Consider the following 23,838-nt stretch of genomic DNA (forward strand, 5'->3'; position numbering starts at 1 on the left):
TAAGTGCCTGCCTGTGGCTCAGGACGTGATCCTGGAGTCCCGGGATTGAGTCTCACATCAGGCTCCCTGCATGGAGCCTGCTTCTCTCTCTCTCTCTCTCTCCCTCCCTCCCTCTCTGTGTCTCTCATAAAAAAATAAATAAAATCTTTAAAAAAATGGATGTTTTGGGTATGTGGAAATCTGAGACTAAGTTGAACCAAATATATTGCTCTTAGGAAATAATAAACTTATGTTAATTGGTTTCTATGCACCAAATCTTGGTTAAATACAGCCCAAAATAGAGTAAGCTATGGAGGGTCAAATGAGAATAATTCTAGTCAAATGAAAAGACACTATGGTATTTTTTGAACTTCACGTTTTTTTAATTCTCATACTTGAGAAAATGATTTTTACCAGTCTATTTCCCAAAAGTAACTTATACAGAACATAATATATACATGGTTGAATCTTATTACCAGTGAGCTCTGTTTTCTGGTGAACGTTATTCCTTTAAGAGCTGCCAGAAGTAGCTTAGTCTGAAACTTTCTGTCTCATTTTAAACATGTCTGACTGAGAAACTCTGTGTCAAAACAAATCTAGCCCTCTGTCAAGAGTGTGACACGTTCTTCATAGGGAAATTCTGGAATTGCCTTTAAGGAAGTATTTTAATAATTTCTTTGGAACCCTTATTAATTGGTTATATCAACTCTGAAGCTGAGGTGGAGATAGGCCGTAGATCTGAGTTTTCTAGTTTTGTTATCATTTATTCTAAGTATGATAATTTGTATTTGAGGATTTATTCTGGGGTTTATCTATATTCATTGAACATTTATACTAATGAGGCTTAAGATGTATTTTGTCTTTGTTCAAGCTGTACACCAGCTTTAGGGATTTTTGAGAAGGGATGCCTTTTAAAAAGTCTGATTTGCAATAATACATGTATGGATAGTCTGTCAAGGTTACATTTTGAAAATTAGGAATTTTTGTTGTTTTAGAAAATTTAATCTTAAATCAGTGCCTATCAGTGAAGCACAGAGCTTGAGAGATTTCTTTTGTTTCCTGAATACAAGAGATTGTATATTTCAGTGAGAGAAACTGATGTCTGAGTCCCTGGAATCACAGATTTCAGTAGTCCATGGTTATAGGGGATACAGACTTCACTTTTGATGGTATGTTTTTGAGTTACTTTAGTAAGGTAGAGATAAAGGAATCACTGTAATTCATCACATGATTTTGACTTATATCACTCATAGGTATACTTGAAGGCATTGTGATGTTGTGTAAAGGACATGGCTTGTGGAATGTTACAGACTTGATTTTAAGTACTATTTATTAACTGTGTGATATGAAATAAATTGATTTAACAACGCCTATATTTCTTCATCTGTACAAGTAAGAATAATGATTATAAGATTTTTTTCATATGGTTATTATGGGAATTAAATGACATTTTTAAAATACAAAGAAGAATCTTTCTTTTAGGACATCTTCCAGCCATCCTCACTCCCAACCCAGTATCATGGTTTGAAGAATACATTTAAAAAGTTATCCTTCTGAGTAGCAAAAGTAAATGACATTAGTAATGTAAATTAATTTACTGCTGTTTTATTGAGCTCTAATACATGTGGTATCTTGTATTTATATTGTTGGAGTCTTAGTTTCAAACCTAGTAAACAAGTAACTTAATGCAAACTTTAAAATTCTGCTATAATATTTGTACCTGTTAGAAGCTCAAAATAAGATATTAGGTGAATCATAGAGACTACAATTTGGCAGCTTTTTGAAGAGACTACTTAATTGGAGGTACTTCTAGGCTTCCAGCAGTATTATTTAGAACCAAGGAAAATGGGGGGGGGAAGCCAGAAAGAAAGAGAAAAAAAGAGTCTCATGTAATTATTCAATTTGTTGTGAGTTCAGAAACTTCAATTTAGTAGGCAAATTAAATTCGGATTAATGTTATAAAAGTTAGCAAAAATAAAATTGAGATCCTTTATTTGTTTTTTTCTTTTATCTTCAACATACGTTTTTGGGGTGCAGGATGCTGAGATAGCCATGTATATATATATATAAAGGGATATAGTATGTGCTTTTTCTCTTAGCTTTATTCTTACCCCTTCTCCTCCCACCTTTTTGTAGTTCTTTCATAGCACACATAATCTGCCTATCTCAAATTAGAAACCTTGAAAATTTACTAAATCTATTTCTCTTCTTTCATAACTATGTCTAGGTACCACCATTTTTTCTCATTCTTTTGTCTTAGTCCTCCCTTTCTAAAGCTACTATGCTAGTTTCTTTGTTAGTACTCTACATCACCATTGGAATTATCTTTCTGACTCATTGTATGCCTAATAATTGATTCAGCTGTTTTCAGTGCTGCTAATGATCAGCAACATTATCCAATTTAAATTTCCTTTATTTCTTTTTGAGAAGGAGCTGATAGTGAGATCAATAAAGGAATAGTAGTTTGGTAGTAAAGTAAGTGAAGGAAAAGTCAAGAGCCATAAAGCAGTGAAAATATATCTTCAGTAATTGAGTCCTTTGTAGAGCTTATTGTCTGTTCTATTTCTGGTTATAATTAGGTTTGTCCACTTCTGTTTTCTGAGAACTAAGGCTTCCTCGATATTCTAGAATAACTTGAGACAGTGACTACTTTCATAGACTTTCCTCCAGTGTAATCAAGTATGGTTTGAGTTTTTCTTTTTGCAAAGTTTGAACAAGATAAATTACAGTGTTTATTGTATAAAAGGTGACAGTCAGGTAATGTTATAAAAAAGGCAGCAGATTAAAAAAAAGGAACTCTGGAACAAATGGAATAACATAAGGAGGAGTAGTTAATGAGATGGAGAATAATTTAATTAGTCTGGAACTGAGAATTTAGAGTACAAAATAAAATTATGGACAATGCTTAAACTTTCAGCCTGTTTAAAATAATTTCTTCAAAAATCTTATTTTCATCTTACAGGATGAAAGTTACAGGAACATACTTAAAAGAAGGTAACACTTTAATTACAAATATGCTTATTTGCTTACTGTACTGTGGAAGGATGTGTACTTTGAAAAGTTCCTTGCCAGGACGCTTGGGTGACTCAGTGGTTGAGCTTCTTCCCTTGGGCTCAGGATATGATCCCAGAGTCCTGGGATGGAGTCCCACATCAGGCTCCCTGCATGGAGCCTGCTTCTCCCTCTGCCTATGTCTGTCTCTCATAAATGAATAAATAAAAATCTTTTAAAAAGTTCCTTGTTTTATGTCTGCCACAGATAATGGACAAAAACTAAAGCTTAAGGGGATTTTTTCATCTCAAGGAGTCAGGTTGAATCTGCAGCTTTCTTAGGGAAACCAGTTTCTGGAATTTTCTAACTTTTCCCAGGGCATTTAGATCGATCTTCAAGACTAGAATGAACAATTGCCCAAAGCGACTCTAACAATTTACGGGGCTTATTTTGGTTTATTTAAATAGCGAGACGGAGAATGATCTGTTTCTTATTCTTAAGCTAATTTGAACTTGGTATTTAGAGCTTGATTCTAAATGGATCCTAAATGGAACCAGGATGTAGGGAAGAGAGGTTATCTTGTTGGAACTAAGAGAAATATAGTAGAAGATATAATCTTTAAATCCCAGAAAAGTATCTTCTTGCATTATACATACATTGGTTTCTGTTTTGCTTGGAACTTCTGGTAGTATGGGCTCTAACTTAGTACTGATTGTGGTTAGTGAAAATGAGCATGACTGTTGAGAGAAAATAATGTTAAATACTATTTCAAGATGAAGAGTCATTTAGGAAGTGAAGATACAGTTTATTTATTAGGACAACATGGAAGCATTTCATTTAACATAAAAGTCAAAAAGACAGATTTATATTGTGTCAGTACTTTGGGATTGTTGGCTGCATAAAGGTTTATGAAGTTAAGGGAGTTCATGCATAGAGTAATGGTCATATGGTCTCTGGGTTCAGATCACATGACTTCAAATCTCAGCTTTACCATTTGTTAATGGTGAGATCTTGGGCAAGTTAGTGTGCTTAGGCTCCTCTTAGCTATTTTGGGGGGGCACAGTTAGGGTGGAGGTGAGGAGGCATTAAATGTGTACCATGTAAATATCAGCATCACAGTGTAGTACTGATGTTATTGTTACTGAAGTTCTTCAAACAACTTTTATTATCTTTAGCTTTCTATTCCCTATCATGGTCCTAATGTAAGTCACAGGATCTAAAAGAAAAACCTGAGTGGGTATTTTCTTTGATTCATAAAAATACAAGGAGATAATATGTAATAAACTTTAAATTTTAACTCCCTTTATTTAGCTTCACAGATAAACCCTGAAAGAACAACATCTATCTTGAAATCTCAAAATTAAAAAAAATTAAATTCATTTAAACTTGGATGAAAGTTTGGAGTTTTGGGATTTAGGTCACTAGAATGGTGTTAAGGCAGCCCTAACTTAGTACACCAGTAGATCAGGTAGATGGGTGCTGCCCCGACAGTGACTGGAATGTATGCTTCTGTACTGACAGTGTGGTTCAAGTAGAAGGAAAGATAGACATTAGTTTTTAAGTGATCTGAAGTGTCTGAAAATAGAGTAGACATTTTCTTTCCTGAATGCTTCTTTGGTACCAGTGTATGTTAGTATCTATGCATCCAGTAGTGTCATGAGAAGAGTTGTATGTAATCTTTTAATCCATTTTTTGAATAACTGTTACTGTATTAGGCCTTCTTATATATTTACAAAATTCTCTAATTAACAATATATATTTTTTGACCAAAGGTTAACTTTTGTGATAAAATTTTCTTTATGGGGACACCCGGGTGGCTCAGCAGTTAAGCATCTGCCTTCGGCCCAGGGTGTGATCCTGGAGTCCCGGGATCAAGTTCCACATCGGGCTCCCTGCATGGAGCCTGCTTCTTCTTCTGCCTGTGTCTCTACCTCTCTCTCTCTCTCTCTCTCTCTGTGTGTCTCTCATAAATAAATAAATGAAATCTCAAAAAAAAATTTCTTTATGAATCATTCATCTCCCTTAAACATTCCTATGGTCTTTTGACATATATATCTCTAGATGACTTTGTTTTAATCATAAGATTAAAATCTATATTAAGGAAAATCCGTTTTGATGGAGGCGTTTTATGTGTAGTTAAAACTGTTTTTGTTTAATTATCCCTCTTTCCATTGGCAAGGACCTTGACAGTAGTTGTTAAGAAAAATATCTGAAATGTTTGTATTAAGTTGGGTACAATTTATTTATTTATTTATTTATTTTTTAGGAGGGGGAGGGGTAGAGAGAAAGGGGAGAAAGAGAATCTTAAGCAGGCTCCATTTCTAGGGCAGAGCCTGACATGGGGCTTGATCTCATGACCCTGAGATCGTGACCTGAGCTGAAATCAAGAGTCAGATGCTTAACTGACTGAGCTTTCCCAGGGGCCCCAAGTTGGGTACAATTTCATTGGAACTCAATGCAGTAATATATATGTTCAACAAATAATTTTAAAATTATGTGCCTGAAGAATGGAAAGTGGTCGTAGGTAGAGATCTTTTAGAAAACTTAAAGGGTCATCTATTTCAATTCTCTATCAGAATCCTTGAGAGGATGCCTGAGAATCTCCATTTTAAGAAGCCGCTTAGGTGATTTTTATGCACTCTATAGTTTTAGAACTATTGCTGAACTCTTTGCCTATAGCTTGTAGGAAATTGGCTCTTTGCTTTTTGGATGGAAACTATTCTTCCTCCATTAGGGGAAAATAGGGGTAAGCTGGGGTACTATTCCTGATGACCTGCCATGCCCTATATTGTGGAAATTTTCAAAGCTTTCAGTGTCAGCCTTAGTTTCTACTTTAAGTTCTTTCTCAACTGGATCTCCTATGGTGAAGGAACAGATCATGTTAATGGTGATGCACAACCCAGTGGACTGTGACAGAAGGCTTTTATATATTCCCTAAAATGTCAGTATTTCCTAGCAAGGTAGGAATTGCAGGTGAGGAGAAATACAGGAGAACTTAAGTGGTCTTCTGGGGCCAGGATTGAAACTGAGGTTAATTATTTTAAAGACCAGACTTTGACATAACCTTCCTTTTTAGTGGTAAGAAAATGGGCTGTAGTTTCAGGTATGCTTGGGTTGGAAGTGTGCCCTATCACTTACTGGCTTTACTAGCAATTTTAATACTTCCCTAAACTTCAGTATCCCTATCTGAAAAGTAGGCTCAGTAGTTGTTAAATTCTAAGGTTTTTGGAGGGTTAATGATCTAATGTATATTTTTAGAATGCTTCAGCATATTTTTAGTAGTTTTGATCCTGAATAGGCATTACAATAAATGATGACTATTATTTAGCAACTTAAGGCAAATATGCCTTATGGAGTTAATCAGTCACAGACTAAATGAGTTTGTCACATTATGAAGTATGTTGTTTTTCTGTTCCGATGTGGCATGATAGCTAGAAACAAGGAAGATACAGCATGTGTATGGAATTTTGGGGTGGGGGGGCATGGGAAAACAATGTAGGCATCTTTTTTTTTTCCCCTACCCATACCCTAATAAATTCTAAATTTGATTCTAGCCCAGGCTTTTCTTAAAGTTCCAGACTATTAATAGCTCTAGATTTTTACATTAAACTACCTACAGGACATCTCCAATGGGTAATCCCATAATATGTCCTATTCTAACTTGGACTCTTTGTTCCAACAACTGATCTTCCAGGTTTCCTTATATCAGTGCTATTTAACTTCATCCCCCACAAAATCTAATCTTTCACCAAATTCTTCTGACTGCTTGCCCATAAATGTTGTTCTTCCTTTTCTTCCCCATCTTTACCACTATCACTTTAGTCTAAGCTACTGTTGTCTCATACCTACCTTACTCCTCACCATAATCCAGCCAAATTTGATAAATTTTCATGTATAATTTATTGTCGTCCTATATTTAAAACCCTGTAGTAATGTTGCCTTAATAATTTCTGCCCCATTTTGTTTCACTTATATTTCCTCTATAGTTGGCCCCTCTGCTTCTCTCCTAGAAATATGTGCTTTTCTCCTAATGCTTTTGGACCTTAGTACTTGTTATGCCTAGACTGACATTTCCCATACTTTTCAGATCTCATCTTAAATAGACTTTCTTTAGGTCTTTGCTGATTTCTGGGTAAGTCAAGTCTCCTATTACAAAACTAATGTCTTATCCTTTACCATATCTTTAATAGCATTTATCACTGTTTGCAGTTATGTATTTGCATTGTTATTGGATACTGTCTGATTTCCTACGTAAAGTGTAAGTTTTGTGAGGGTTGAGAATTTCAGGGTTTACAAAGGCCTGGATTGGGCCTGACACCAGATGAAAAATAATAAATGACTGATTGAAATACATTGACTAGGCAATTAAAATACAAAGCGTTTAATTCTAAAGTGAGGTAAGTACAGATGGAGTCAGTGTTGGCATATTAAACATTGTTTTTGGGGAATACTTTAGTTATTATAGCATTTGTTTGACTCCTAATTTTACTTTTTCAATTACAAATATAGATAAGTAGTATTTTGAATTTTGAATTTCCCAGTACAGATTAAGAGCTTCCAGAAGTTGATTGTACTTGAATGCACTTCAGAGTAAAACCTTTCCCCCTCACATCTGCACAGGATTTAAAGTTTACAATTCAAAAACATATAGCTGATTACATACTTTTTGATGCTTAAGATATGGAATATGTTCATATATGTTAGTTGCCTAAGGCATAAAAATTGAAAAATACTACAAAACTTACAAAAACAACTAATCATAGATATTTTTAGTAGGTGTCTCAACTTTTATAAAAATTTTAAAAAATCAAGAAGATTAATATAACATTAGAATTTGGAATTAAGCTTATATTTGCTTTCTGGTATTTGGACCTCAAGTTACTGTGTGACTATTATTGGCAGATTGAACTGTTATTGTGAAAACTCTTAAGACTTTAGTATATTCTTGAAAGTTGGTTTAGTACTGTTGTTTACATTTTAAAATTAGTGCATTCAATAAAATTTTGGTTTCCATCTCTGCTGAATTCTCCCTAGGAGTGCACAACTTCAAAAATAAAGAGGCACAGTCAGCAGAAAAAAGAGGTGGTCTGAGCATTTATGCATTAAATATGCATGTTAATTAGGAAAAAAATTAGAAAAATATGAAAACAGATGTTACATAAATTATTGCAGTCCCAGGGCAGCAGTAACTTATACACTGACAATAATTTTTGTATGTGCATGTGTATATCTATTTCTAGATTTCTCAATATTTATGCAATTCCATAGAGAATAACTAGAAAAAGAACTGGTATATCCTTTCAGTGAGACTATGGTAAACACTTTTTCTGCCTATAGATTACTGAAGAAATCTAGTTTCATAAAGTCTTACTGTATAGATAAACCCTCTGTGTTATCCAATTCTGCCTTGTAGCCTTTTTGTTTTTTCTGGTAGTATGCCAATGAGATATTTTATTGGATATATCCTTTTGAGGATATATTTTATCCTCATATCCTTTTGGAGCAAGAAAGTAAATTATGATCCAAACAATGTTAGAAATGTAAAATTGACCTGAGTGTAAAGTATGTATTTAGAAACAAAACAAATTATAACTTCTCAGTATATTGATTATATTGTTAGTTTTTCATGAAGAAATAGCCATCATTCTCTGAAGGGTATGACACAATTGTATGACAGTATATTAACTGTTATGTAAACATGTATTTGTCAAATACACATATGTTGGAATAGTTGAAAGATATTTGAATGTCTTTCATTCTAAAGAGCCATCATAAAATAAAAATGGTCTGTGTTTTTACAAGGGAAAGATGAGAGTAGAGACTTACTTTATTTTAGTGGTATAGTAATTTTAAGCTTAACCATACAGAAAAAGCATGTGGCTATAATATTGTCCAAGGAAGTGTTGACTATATTTAAGTATTTTTCACATGTATATTATGTAATTTAGAAAGGAGTTGTTGGTAACTTTTCAGGTAAGACTATAAGTCGAAATAAGGAAATGATACATCAGAATATACTAAATCATTTTCTTTATCAAACAAAGAAAACATGAATTGTATTCAATATAAGAGCATATAAGTTTCTGGAAATCTGCCTAGAGATCAATTCCACATTCATTCCTGTTCTTTAGAAATCATACCTTGATATTTGGTTTTAATAGCACATGATGCTAAATGGTGTGTTAAGTAATTTCTTTTGAATCTCAATATGTTTGTTATATGTTATAATATTTCTCAGTTCTGTGTTACTGATTTATATTTCACATTATATTACCTAATTACTTTTGTCCTTTGGTACTTATACTGAGCCACCAATAAGTTCAAACAAGTTATGGGGGATAAATTATTATAGAATGAAATCTAGGGGAAAGTGATGGTAATATATGGTAACTTATTATTATTAAGAGGTTCTTTACTGGGCATCTGGGTAGCTCAGTAGTTGAGTGTCTGCCTTTGGTTCAAGTCATGATCCCAGGGTCCTGGGATCGAGTCTTGCATTGGGCTCCCCATGGGGAGCCTGCTTCTCCCTCTGCCTATGTCTCTGCCTCTCTCTCCATATCTCTCATGAATAAATAAATGAATTCTTAAAAAAAAAAAAAAGAGGTTCTTTACTTAAATTAGATAGCTGTTTAAGAAATTCAGTTGTCATTCTTACAGATTTCATACAGGTTATGTCAGATATGGTTTTGGAAGAATACTAAAGGTGTTTTTCTTTTTCCCTATGCAGAAAAGCTATAGAAATTAATTATAAATTCACAAATAATGTTTACTTGTTACACTGATACATTGTATTCTAATTTTACATTTTATTGATACTGTGGAATCCGTTTCAATGGAATTTTTTTCCATGTTTTCAAATATATAATTTCCATTTTTTTTATTTTATGTAATTTTATTTTATTTTTTTAAACTTTTTTATTTTATTTATGATAGTCACAGAGAGAGAGAGAGAGAGAGAGAGGCAGAGACACAGGCAGAGGGAGAAGCAGGCTCCATGCACCGGGAGCCCGATGTGGGATTCGATCCCGGGTCTCCAGGATCGCGCCCTGGGCCAAAGACAGGCGCCAAACCGCTGCGCCACCCAGGGATCCCTATTTTATGTAATTTTAATACTTGGTATTTTACTATGTATTAGAATAATGTGTTCATTATTTGAATATTTTTATGTAATTTCAATGAAATGAACTTTAACGTGATTTGTTTTATATTGAGGTGTTTTGATTTTAAAATTTTTATATTATAATGCCATTCATTCTAAGTATAATAAAATGACTTCCTTTCTTCCAGAAGTTAAAATAGATAATGGAAAAAGTGATTAGGGAGTAGATTAGCAGTTGTCTTCTAAAAGCCCAAAATTATATGTCATAGATTTTTTTCGGCTTGCCTTTTGCTGGTTTGTTTTGGTTAGGGTTCTTTGTGGGATAGAAATGTTTCAAGCTATTTTATTTATTTTTCTAGGTATTTGGTGCTTTGCCAGAAGCAAACTCAGGTGATCTCTGTTTCTTCCTTCTTCTTTGCATCCTATTTGCCAACCACAACTTGTATTTGAAGAACTTTGTTGTACCAACTCTGAAGTTGTCTTTGACCTGTAACAAGAGCATGCGTTTTCAAGTGGCAGTTAGAATTGTGGATCATTAAAGGTCTCCTGAAAGGTAAGCATATATTTATTCAAAATGTACATTTGCAAATTGGATACCATCAATACCTGTCTTAGTCTGTTTGAGCTGCTCCAACAAAAATACCATAGACTTGGTGACTTATAAACAACAGATTTATTTCTCACAGTTCTGGAGACTGGGAAGTCCAAGATAAAGGTGCTAGTGATTATTCATAGACTACTATCTTCTTAACGGGTCTTTACATAGTAGGAGGAATGAGAAAGTTCCCGGGAGTCTTTTCTTATAAGGGCACTTATCCCATTCATTAGGGCTCCACCCTCACAACTTAATCGCCTCACTGGAATACCATTACCTTGGGAATTCAGATTTTAACATATGAGTTTTGAAGGGACAAAAACATTGATCTGTAACAGTATGCTTATTATAGTAATGTATTCTCTACAGAATAGATTCATGTATAAAAATTGTGTGTATGTGAGTGAGTGTTTTTTGACACTCAGGACACCCAGGAGGCTCACTTTGTTATACGTTTTTACATTTAGAAGTGTAATGCCTCTAGCTTTCTTCTTTCTCAAGGTTGCTTTGGCTATTTGGGGTCTTTTGTGATTCCATACAAATTTTAGGATTGTATATTCTATTTCTATGAAAAATGCCATTGAACTTTTGATAGAAATTTAATTGAATCTGTAAATAGCTCTGAGTGGTATGGATATTTTAACATATTAATTCTTCTAAGCCATGTGCAGAGTATCCATTTGTGCCTTATTCAGTTTCTTTCATCAATGTCACAATATTCATTATACTAATATTCCACCTCCTGGTTAAATTTATTCTTAGGCATTTTATTCTTTTTGATGCAACTCTTAGTGGAGCTTTTCTCTTAATTTTGCTGACAGTGCATTGTTAGTTTATAGAAATACAGCAGATATTTGTATATTGATTATGTATCTTGTAATTTTATTGAATTCATTTATTCTCACAGTTTCTTTTCTGAAGTCTTTAAGGTTTTGTATAGATAATACTTCCGCAAATACAGTTTTATTTCTTCCTTTCTGATGTGAATGCCTTTTATTTCTTTTGCTCCCCTGATGCTCTCACCAGGTTTTCTAGTACTAGGTCAAATAAAAAAGATGAGATTGGCTCTTTGTATATAGGGAACATTACCTCATTCATCATAATTGCTCACTGCAAAAATAACTCTCATGAACCGTCCAAGTAAGAATAGTTAGGTCCTTACAAGGGGGAAGAAAAAAAAGGCAAGTTTTGGCAGTCTTGTTTTATTCCTGATCTTAGAAGAAAAGTTTTCAGCTTTCTACTATTTAGCATGATGTAAGCTGTGAATGTGTCATATACTGCCTTTATCATGTTGAGGTATATTCCTTCTGTACTCATTCTGTTGGCAGTTGTTATCAAAATGGAATGTTGAATTTTGTTAAATGCTTTTTCTGCATCTATTGAGATTATCATATGATTTTTATCCTTCATTTTATTAAGTGATGTGTCATGTTGAATGACTTATGGATGTTGAACCATCCTTGCTTCCCTTGAACAAATCTCAATTGATCATGGTATATGATTCTTTTAAGATACTGTTGAATTCATTTCTGTTCAGTTTGTGGACAGTCTTACATTAATCTTTATCAGGGATATTGGCCTATAATTATCCTTTCTTATAGCATCCTTATTCAGTTTTGGTGTCAGCATAATGCTGGCCTCATAAAATGTCTTTGGAAATACAGTTAACTCTTACACAGTGTGGAGATTATAAGCACTGGCACCTCATGCAGTTGAAAAATCCATGCATAACTTGTGGCTCCCCAAACACTTAACTACTAATAGCCTACTATTGACTACAAGCCTTACCAATAACATAGTCAACTAAGACATGTTTTGTATATTTTATGTATTAGATACTATATATATATATATTTTTAGATACTATATTCTTATAATGAACTAAGAGAAAAGATGTTATTTTTTTTTAAAGATTTTATTTATTTATTCATTCATGAGAGACACACAAAGAGAGAGGCAGAGACACAGGCAGATGAGAAGCAGGCTCCCTGCAGGAAACGTGATGTGGGGCTCAATCCTGGAACTGCAGGATCATGCCCTGAGCCAAAGGCAGACGCTCAACCACTGAGCCACCCAGGCATCCTGAAAAGAAAATGTTATTAAGAAAATATTATTAAGAAATGTCATTAAGAGAATCGTAAGGAAGATAAAATACAGGTATAGTACATGTATATTTATAAAAAAATCCACATATAAGTGGATCCACACCAGTTCAAACCTGTGTTGTTTAAGGGTCAACTGTATTGCTCTCGTCTTCTATTTTTTGGAAGAGTTTGAAAAGGACTGGCATTAATTTTACTTTAAATGTTTAGTTGAATTCACCAGTTAAGCCATCTGATCCCAGACTTTTGTTTCTTGGGAGATTTTTGATTTTTCATTCAATCTCCTTACCAGTGATTGGTCTGTTCAAATATTCTATTTCATATGATTCACTCTTGGTAAGTTGTATATTTCCAGGAATCTCTTCTATTGTCAAATTTGTTGATGTATAATTGTTCATAGGAGTCTCTTATGATCTTTGTATTTCTGTTGTAATGGCTCCTCTTTCATTTCTAATTTAATTTTTTTGAGTCCTCTTGTTTTTGTATATCTAAAGTTTTGTCTATTTTGTTTTTATTTTTTTGGGAAAAAAAAAACAGTTCTTGGGGCACCTGGGTGGCTCAGTCAGTTGGGCATCCAACTCCTGTTTGTGGCTCTGGTGGTAATCTCTTGAATGGTGGCATAGAGCCCTGCATTGGGCTCCATGCTCAGCGGGAATTCTGAGGGAGGTTTTCTCCCTCTGCCCCTCTCCCTATTTGCATGTACTTGTACACTGTCTCTTTCTGAATAAATATTTTGGTTTTTTAAAAACATTTTTATTTATTTATTTGAGACAGAGAGCAGGAGGGAGAGGGAAAGAGAATCTGAAGCAGACTCCAGTCTGAGTGTGGAGCCTTATGTGGGGCTCGATCTCAGGACCCTGAGATCATGGTCTGAGCCGGAATGGATGCTTAACTGACTGAGCCATCCAGGCGCCCCTGAATAAATCTTTAAATTAAAAAAAAAAAAAAAAAAGAAAAGAAAAAAAATAGCATAGTTTTATTGGTATTTTCCCTTGTCATTTTAGTCACTATTTCATTCATTTTTGCTTTTTGTGGTTTTCTTTCTTATAATTTTGTGCTTAGTTTGTTCTTTTTCTAGTTCCTTTAGGTGTATGATTAGGTTGTTTATTTGAGCTCTTTCCTTTTTCTTATTGTAAGCATTTATCACTATGCACTTCCCTCTGACAATTGCTTTTGGGATGCCTCGGTGGCTCAGTGGTTGAATCCCTTTGGCTCAGGGCGTGATCTTGGAGTCCTGGGATTGAGTCCTGCATCAGGTTTCCTCCATGAAGCTTGCTGCTCCCTCTTCTTGTGTCTTTGCCTCTCTCTCTCTCTCATAAATAAATAAATAAAAATCTTAAAAAAAAAGAATTGCTTTTGCTGCATTTGATTAGAGATAAATTTTATCACCTTTTGACTTTTCTGTATATACCAACCTTTCTACCACAAGTTTTGTAATAAGATAAAAATGCTTGCAATTTTTAAAATGATAAACAATGTTAAATATGGTGGGAATGGGTACTAGAAGAGTCCACTTTGGGAAAGGATCTGAGATATTGTAAGCTGATAGTAGGACTTAAAAAAAAGTTAAAAATGTTTTAAACCAGGAATGGCTTGAGGGCATCATCCTGCATATACAATTTACATAGAAAAAGCGAGAGGAGAATAAAGAAATATATACTTTATTATAAAGGGATGATTTTTTTAAAAAAGATTATATTTGTTTATTTGAGAGAGAGAGAGATCTTGAGAGAGAGCACAAGCAGGAAGGAGAGGGAAAAGCAAACTCCCCATTGAGCAGGGAGCCCGATGCAGGACTTGATCCCAGGACCCTGAGATCATGACTTGAGCAGGGGGCAGTTGCTTAACCACCTGAGCCACCCAGGTGCCCTTAAAGGGACAGTTCTATCAAAGATTTATCCCCTCTTCAAATTTTAATATTTAACTATTTGTACCTGTGTTCTCACTATAGAAGAACCCAGTAAGTATTCTGGTGTTTCCCAGCAGTTACTCAGCTCTTTGCCCACATCATTTGATAGCTTGTAGTGAATATATTTAGAGAGAAGTAGCATGGAGAAGACAAGAGAAATGGTGGCATGATTGAGATAGAAAACAAATTGTCTGATTCCATTTACTGCCCAAGTCAATCATGAACAAACATACAAGCCATCTAAAGTATGGTTTTTGAAACTGCAAAGGCAATCCAGTATTAGATAGGGAAATAAATTTAGTTATGGGAAGGAACATGTATTAAATGAAATACACAAAAAATCAAATAGAGCATAGCACACATTCCCTTTAATTAGGGTACAAACTATTTCAACTTCTGTTTCTGTTTCATTGGTATATTTATACCTGTGGAAAATGGCTTATAAATGTAAAAATTTATTTCTTATAATGAGTAGTGATTAAAAAAAGATGTGAATGCCTCCTATCTGAGATACCTTCAACTCTAAGTTCAATAATTCTAGCTTTGGTACTCCTTTAATAAATTCAACAAAGTAAGGGGGTGCCGAAGAGGAAGAGAGATATATGGATACAAAAAGCATTCTAGAGAGAAAGTGCTAAAAGTCTGCTGGCAGGAAAACATTTTTAAGCCAACCCCACCAGACTCTTAAGGATCAGTTAAAAGAGAAGGAGAATAATTAGGAAAAGATTGGAAACTGGTGACTATGTATAAGAAGTAGAAAGACACTGATCAAAGAACTCTGAGTAACTGTGTTAGAAAACAACATCATTCCCCAAAAAAACCTACAATCTAAATCTGGCAATATGTATAAACACTCACTCACAGGGTACCTGGGTGACTCAGTGGTTGAGCGTCTGCCTTTGGGTTGTGATCCTGGGGTCCTGGGATTGAGTCCTGCATCAGGCTCCCCTGGGGAGCCTGTGTCTCCCTCATCCTGTGTCTCTGCCTCTCTCTTTGTGTCTGCCTCATTGTGTCTCTTAAGAATAAATAAATAAATAAAATTTAAAAAATATCACAAAGCTGTAGGAATTTCTACAGTACGGTATTGGCATGAAAACAGACACATAGATTAATGGAACAGAATAGAGTGCCCAGAAATAAACCCACACATATATGGTCAATTAATTTTTGACAGAGGAGCCAAGATTGGACACTGGGCAGGGATATAGTCTCTTGTATTGTGAGAAATTGGACCCCTATCTTATACCATACAGAAAAATCAACTTTAAAAATGGACAAAAGACTTGAATGTAATACCTGAAACCATAAATCTAGTAGCAAACAGGGATATGCTGCTTGAAATTGGTCCTGGTAATTTTTTTTGAATTTGATAGTGAAAGCAAAGGCAACAAAAGTAAAAATCAACAAGTAACTAAAAGGTAAACCATCAACAAAAATGAAAAGACAGTCTACCAAAGAATGGGAAATATTTGCAAATTATATATCATATAAGGAGTTAATATTCAAAATACATAGTGAACCCTTACAAATCAATAGCAAAAGACACAACCAATTTGATTAAAAAGTAGGCAGAATAACTGATTAGGTATTTGTCTAAAGAAGACATACAAATGGCCAACAGCTACATTAAAAGGTACCCAACAGTCACTAACCATTAGAGAAATGCAAATCAAAATCACAATGGAATTTCATCCTACACTTCTTAAAATGACTGTCATCAAAAAGACATATAACAAGTGTTGGTAAGGATATGGAGAAAAGGGAACCCTTGCTCACTGTTGGTGGGAATGTATATTGGTATAGCCACTATGAAAATAGTGTAGAGAAATTACAAATAGAACTTAGAAATAGAAAATTACAAATAGCACTACCTTAAGATCCAGCAATTTGACTTCTGGATATATATACAAAAGGAAGTGAAAATAGGGTATTGAAGTGATATCTGCACTTACATGTTCATTGATGTATTATTCACAATAGTCAAGATTTGGAAACAACTGTCTGCTAGTAGGTGAATGGATAAAGAAGATATGATTTATTCATGTATACAATGGCATATTTTTCAGACATGAGAAAGAAGACATTTCAGCCCTTTGTGACTACATAGGTGGACCTTGAGTGCATTATGCCAAGTAAAATAAGGCAGACAGAGATAGACAAATACTGCCTAGTATCACTTACCTGTAGAGTTTGTAAAATAAGGGGAAAAAAAAGTCAAACTCAGAAACAGAGTGTCAAAGTAGTTTTCATCGGCTAGGGAGTGGGATGAAAATAGGGATAGGTTGCTAAAAAGGTACAGACTTTCAGCTATAAGATTTATAAGATCTAATGTGTAAGATGGTGGCTATACTTGGTATCACTGTATTATAGAAGTGAAATTTACCAAGAAATTAGAAATTTAATGTTCTCACTAAAAAAAGTATATAGAGTGATGGATTTGGTTATTTTGATTGATCTGGTTAATAAATTTATCAGTCCTTTCACAGTGTGTACATCAGATCATGATGTACACTTTGAATATCTTATAGCTTTATTACGTTATATTGAGGTCAATTATACTTAAATACAGCTGAACAAAATTTAAAAATGCAAAAAAGAAACAACAAAAAAATAAAATTCCTACTCCTCTAATGTAGAGATCTACTGATCTAACATTTTAAAAATATAACCTATTTTTTTAAAAAATTTATAACAAAACTGAAATGAAGCTTAAATAAGTGAACCTCAGATAAATATTTTTTCAAAATCATAAATACTTGTTTCTAAGAGACTTCCAATATTAAAGAAGACTATGGGAATCTTTAAATACTTTGATAATAAGGAAATAGGGAAAGGCTCACCAAAAAGCAGAATATCTCTTTATTTTAAAATCATTCCTTGAGGTGAAATTCATATGACATCAAATTGAGGAAACAGCATTAGCACACTCCAATGGTGCACGACCTCCACTTCTCTGTAGTCCTACGTGTTTCCATCACTCCAAAGTAAAATACCCTTTTAACTGTTTCTCCTCCTTCTGCCCTCCCCCCAACCTCTGTCAACCTTCATTCTGGCTCTATGACTTTATTATGAATATTTCATATAAATGAAATCATATGATGTGTGACCTTTAAGTGTGACTGCTTTCACTTGGTGTAATGTTTTCAAGGTTCATCTATGTTATAATGTGTATGAGTACTTCGTTACTTTTCATAGCCAAATAATACTCCATCATATATATGAATACTTGGTTTGCTTTCATTTTGGTATTGTGAATAGTGCTTCTATGAGTTTTTATGTACATATCTTTATTTGAGTACCTGTTTTCAGTTTCTTTAGATGTGTACTAGGAATGAAAATGCTGTGTCATATCATAATTCTTTTAAATTTTTGAGGGACCAGTAAATTGTTTACAACAGCCTCAGCAGTTGGTATTCCCACAAGCAATGTATGTGGTTGTTTTTTGTTTTGTTTTGTTTTGTTTTGTTTTACATCTTGCCAACATATCCAGTATTTATTTTCCCCTTTTTTTTGATCATTATATCTTGTCTTATGGTCATTATGAATGCCTTTGAACCAAGTAACATCATAGAGAAATGATTATATCCAGTATTTCTTATTTAGAAATTATACATCAATTTGAAGTATCACTTCTGTTTTCCTTCCTGCATTAACTGACACATGGACATTATTTTCCAGAACAAAAGATTTATTACTTCAATTTCTCAAAATCATACTATATTTTATTTCAGATTTCTGCTATGCTGTGTATGTGTGTGTGTATGTCCTATTTTTTTTTTTTTACCACAGTTTTACCTTTTTTTTTTTTTTTTTTTTTTTTGCTTAATTCTCATAGGAGAACTGTCTCTATTATTATGGGTCACACACTACATTTATACTTCCAGGTTCCTAATCATAAAATATTTTTTTTTGTATGTTTATCTGCTTTCTTTTTGAAGAAATATCTTACTTATCCTGGACTTTCTATTTTAATATGAACCAGTGAACAGAGCTTCCTTGGCCTTTTGGTGAAGTGTCATTCTCAGATTTCTTTCATTATATTACTGGATTAGTTCTGGTATTGCTTATATCTCGTTATCTTTTTTCGTAGGTTCCTTTAAATAAATTTTCAGAAGGTTAAATGGTGAAAGTTGTATTTTCTTAGTTGTTCATCGTAGAATTTTTTTTTTTTTTAAAGAAAATGTTCTTTTTCTTACAGTTGGTTGATCTGGGTATGTATTTCTAGATTTAAGATAATGTTTCTCAAAACTTTGAAGATTTTGCTCAATTTTTTTCTACCGTCCTTATTCCTAATGAGAAATTTGAAGCCAATCTCACTTACTGAAAATTCTAGGTGATATCACAGTGAAAACAAAATAGAAATTCTTAATTTCATTAAGTTTGAGTTTTAAGCTAGAGAAGTCCAAAGAAGCAAGGTAAATAAATACATTAAGTATAGAGTAGGTTAGATTGTGCTGTGAAGGCAAATAAAGCAGGGTGTGGAGGGGAGAGAGATCAGTGAATAGGGAGAGGGATGGAAATTTTAAATAGGATGGTCAGGGAAAGCCTCTCAGAAAAGGTAACATTAAAATGCTACATTAAAAAAAATATAAAATGCTACATTAAGATCAGAAGCAGAGCCCTTGACTCCTTTCTCATACTAGCCTTAGGCAGCTCATGGTTCAAATGTACTTATCAGAAAGTGATAAATTGCTTCATGTTCTAGGTTGTTTGAACCAACCATGAATGGAAAAATCTGTGAATGCTAATGGTCTGTTGACTATATTTGACTTGACTTCTATTTCTCCTAGTCACTGCAGCCTAGGAGCGTAGTCGATGAATATGGGATACAGTAATAAACATTAATGTGTTTTAGTGTTTTCCTTATGGTATAGTGTGACTTTTGTGATCACTATTCATGTGTTTCTCAGTCACATAATATTGTTATTCCTACCCATTTTTTTTTTCAAGTTCCAAGCTTTCTAGCAATGAAACTACCCCTCTGACTGTGGGTATTGATCATGGTGTCTTTTGACATGATTTAAGCATTTTGTTTGCTGTGTTCAGTTACTGGTGAGCTTTATTTAGTAAGGATAACAGGTGTGACAGGAGCAGTTATAAAATTAAAAAACTGATCAACCTTGTGCTTAGGATTCCCCATAGTACCTAGGTGCTACAGGCCCTATATTTCCCTAAAACCTGGCACAGGTTTCTTGGTCACTGAGCTGGAAAACATTTTGAGTAATGTCACCTATCTATTCCTAAGTCCGCTTGTGCACTTAGGACACATTTACTGAGAGGATATTTGGTATATTGTCAATTTTCTTAGTACTGTCTCTTTGGGAGCACCTACTGTGGATATGATAGAAATAAGATGACTTGTGCTTCTTGAAACTTTATTTTGATTTGTCTAAAATGCAGGTTCTAACTTATTGTATTACCTTTTAGGCAAGAATAAAAGTTCTCTCATTTTCTTTTGATGTACCCATGTCACATCATTGTCTAATATGTGAAATAATCTATTAGTTTGTGGTGAGAGTACTTCATGGGCTGACCCTGAGAAGAGTCAAAAGGAAATTCTTTTCGCAGGTGAATAGTTTATGTGTCAGAGACCACTTCTTCATCATATTCTTACCTGATTCCCTCTTATATAACTTTATCATTTAACATCATGTAATGTGTTCCTTCCCTGGAAGTCATATTCGTTTGACCAGTGGGTGGCCATTTTGTTATCTGGGACTTGGTTTCCATATTTAGGTTACTGACGTAAACCATTTGCAATGACTTTCCCTTGATAAGCACAAACCTTTATGCAAAAATCTTAGTGCAGATACCCCAACTATATCATTCTGACACACTTGTGTTCCTTTGCAAGCTAATATTGATGTCCATCCTCAAACCTCTAATTTCATCCTAATAGTTTTTTCTAAGTTAAATAAGATGAACCATTATATCTGTGTGGTTTTATGCTACTGGTATATTTTGAATAACACATAAGGATGGTTCTTAAATACTACTCATTAAATTAAAAAACTAAGTGGAGGGATCCCTGGGTGGCGCAGCGGTTTGGCGCCTGCCTTTGGCCCAGGGCGCGATCCTGGAGACCTGGGATCGAATCCCACGTCGGGCTCCCGGTGCATGGAGCCTGCTTCTCCCTCTGCCTGTGTCTCTGCCTCTCTCTCTCTCTGTGACTATCATAAATAAATAAAAATTAAAAAAAAAAAAAAAAAAAAAACTAAGTGGAGAAGATGTTTGGGAATGTAAGGAGAGGGTCAAAGGGTAATTTCTCTGTTAATAGGCTCTAAAATGTCATCAGCTTTGAAAGTAGAACCAATCTGAATTTGTCTATTCATTTGATCAACAGATATTTATTAACTGTTTATTCTGTGGCAGGTAGTCAGCTAACTCTTAAATAAATATGCCACTTTAAGATGTTTCTTTTTAAAAAAAAAAAAAAAAAAAAAAAAAAAAAAGATGTTTCTTTTTAAATTGGATGCTGTAAGGAAAATCAGTGTTTTCTTCCAAAACTTGTGAATTTTTGTAGGATTTTCATATATATGCACTGTATATAACTCTACCTTTCAATCATGGGGAAATGTCTAACTCTAGATAAAAATGAAGTGTGGAAAATAATCTGTTTCACATTCTCTTTTACTCACTTTACAAAGTTTTAATGGACAGTAAAATTGATCAATTGTTTCAACTCCTCTTACTTGCTGTTCTACTAGTCTTTTGTGGTACCTAGTAGGCCTGAAAGAAGGATCATGAATTGGAAGGGGGAAGTTATATGAACACATAATCAGAAAAATAGACAATGGATCCTTTATAATTGATGGGTGATTATATTTCTACTTTATATAGAAATGTGAAATTTTTACTTTAGGTTATTCCCATTTACAAATACTTTGTAGTGTGTGAACAGCTAACTCATTTAAAGAGGATTTTAAAGACATCTTTAATTTGTAATTATTTGACCATTATGAAACTAACATTTACTGTTGAGACAGAATAAAGTTTTAGCTATTAGAAATATGTGTTCAAAATTTTATAAATGACATGAACTAATTTTACCTCGACTTAAGAGTTACTTAATTTTTTCAGTGTGTAGTGAAATATTGGCTGGATATTTTGAAAGCCTAAATTACTTGGAATGTATTTGAAACCTCTCTTCTTATGTACTTCTGTTCAAAATGTTACTTATTTTTGGATCATTTATAGTATAAGCTTAAAGTTTGGAGTTTAACACTTTCAGTCTTACAAAGACTTATAAATATATTTTAGTTCTATTGGAACTAAATAATTTTATCCACATAATTGTCATTCAGGTGTAGCTGTCTGGAATAAAATTTCTTGAATAGGTAGCCATTTTCCACATGAGATAACCATTTAAAAGTGTTTTTCATCTGATAGCATGTATTTTAATTTTTATAAATAGCACAGAGCAGTTGAAGTATTTCTGTAGCTAAGGGAGATTATCAGCTCAAATTCAAAAGTATGTTGTTTGATATTATTAGACAGGATATTTTATAATTTTTAAAAAATACTTTCATTGTTACTTTTATAAAATATATGTGCTTTTGTTATATCTTATATGTTAATCTAATTTCCTATTGTTACCGATTAAAAGTGAACTGTGTACCAGTGGGGTTCTAAAACCTTGACATTATTTTAATCTGATAACAAATGGGTTTAAGTTCATGTTCTTTCAGTTGTTGGCAACAAATCTAAACCTGTATATTTTGGATTTATGAGGATAAGTCCTGCTTTGGCAATCTTGTAGATCCTCCAGAGAATAGTTAAACAGTGATTAATCATTGTTTCTTCACTGAGTGTGCAGAAAAGAATGGAAAAGCTGCATTTCACACTTCTGAAGCAATTAATCCCCATGATCTTAGCCAGGTTTGTCTTGTAGATAAGTCGGGATACAAAACGGTACCTAATTTATCAATGTATGCATGCCATAAAGTATAAAACACACAATTTATTTCATATCATTTATAGTCAAATGTAAAAAAAGAGTGACTTTGCCATATCCAAGAGTGTTTCCTACATTACCTTCATATAAACTAAGTACCAGAGATTACAATGGGATTCCTGTTTATTGTGCACATCTGGTGCAGTCACTATGCATTTTCTCATTCACTTGCTGGCATTTTTAGTGATTGTGGCATAAATCACCTTGCTAATCAGAAACATAAGTGACGGGAAGTCATCTCCTTTTTTTGAACAATGGGAAAAAACATATGGCTTCTCAGACAGGACTTGGCTGTTATACTATTTATGTGGCATTATATTCTGTATTTAGAATTTCATATTAATTGCAGTGGTTTGATTGAAAGCATTGAATACCCAAGGTTTATGGTCAAAGTATTTGTTTTGTACCATTTTCATAACAAACAGAAGAAGGTAAAATTAAATGCCTTGTATTAAATCTTTTCTTAATAAAAACTTTGGGAAGAGTTTTAAAGATTAAGATGAATTAAAGTATATATATTTTAAAACGTGTGGATGTTTCTATAGATGTGTAGATTTGCTAATTACAAGTTGTAAGTTAGTTTTTAATTATTCCTATTTCAAAACACTGCATGGATTAGAGTAAAAATTACTGTCCTGTAAGTGCGAAATTGTAATTGATAGTAGTTTGCTTTTCCAGTAGTAGTATTTCAAGATAAGTTGCATTTTTAATGAATTATTGGTAATTAGTTGGAACCCCTTCTGCATCTACCACAACCAGAAGTAAAAGATGAAGTAAAGCTTTGTAAAATGTGAGAAATTTATAAGTGCAGACTTCAGAGACCTTGGTGATTTTGCTCTTTGTTACAGAATGCTGTAGATGTTAAGGTATTTTTCTTTGTCCTCAATAGTCACTTAATTCTCAAAAGGTGAATATAATGGCCTTTCATTCTTACTTGGCTTTATAATACTTCGTAACACCACTTTCCATTTTTTTACTGTTAGGTAGCAAGGAAAGATTTATTTTGAATGTGTAAATTTCAAATGAAAATTTATTTGTGGGACACCTGGGTGGCTCAGTGGTTAAGCATCTGCCTTTTCAGGGCCTGATCCTGGAGTCTGGGGATCGAATCCCACATTGGGCTCCCTGCGTGGAGCCTGCTTCTCCCTCTGCCTGTGTCTCTGCCTCTCTCTGTCTCTGTGTCTCTCATGAATAAATAAATAAAATCTT

The 23,838-nt window shown here is 33.7% G+C and overlaps 1 protein-coding gene across 7 annotated transcripts in view; it reads left to right on the forward strand.

Annotated features, from left to right (window-relative positions):
* TBC1D5 (TBC1 domain family member 5) overlaps positions 1 to 23,838 on the forward strand; it is a 535,195-nt gene that overhangs the window by 123,791 nt on the left and 387,566 nt on the right. For 6 of the 7 annotated variants that reach the window (XM_041733756.1, XM_041733751.1, XM_041733752.1 and 3 more), the window contains one exon: positions 10,429 to 10,622. The gene's annotated coding sequence lies outside the window, so the exon portion shown is untranslated. Of the gene's footprint in view, positions 1 to 2,941; positions 2,974 to 10,428; positions 10,623 to 23,838 lie in introns of all 7 variants that reach the window. The other variant, XM_041733755.1, reaches the window with a different exon arrangement.

This window comes from Vulpes lagopus, chromosome 19 (assembly GCF_018345385.1).
Source record: "Vulpes lagopus strain Blue_001 chromosome 19, ASM1834538v1, whole genome shotgun sequence".
Classification (NCBI taxonomy): Eukaryota; Metazoa; Chordata; class Mammalia; order Carnivora; family Canidae; genus Vulpes; species Vulpes lagopus.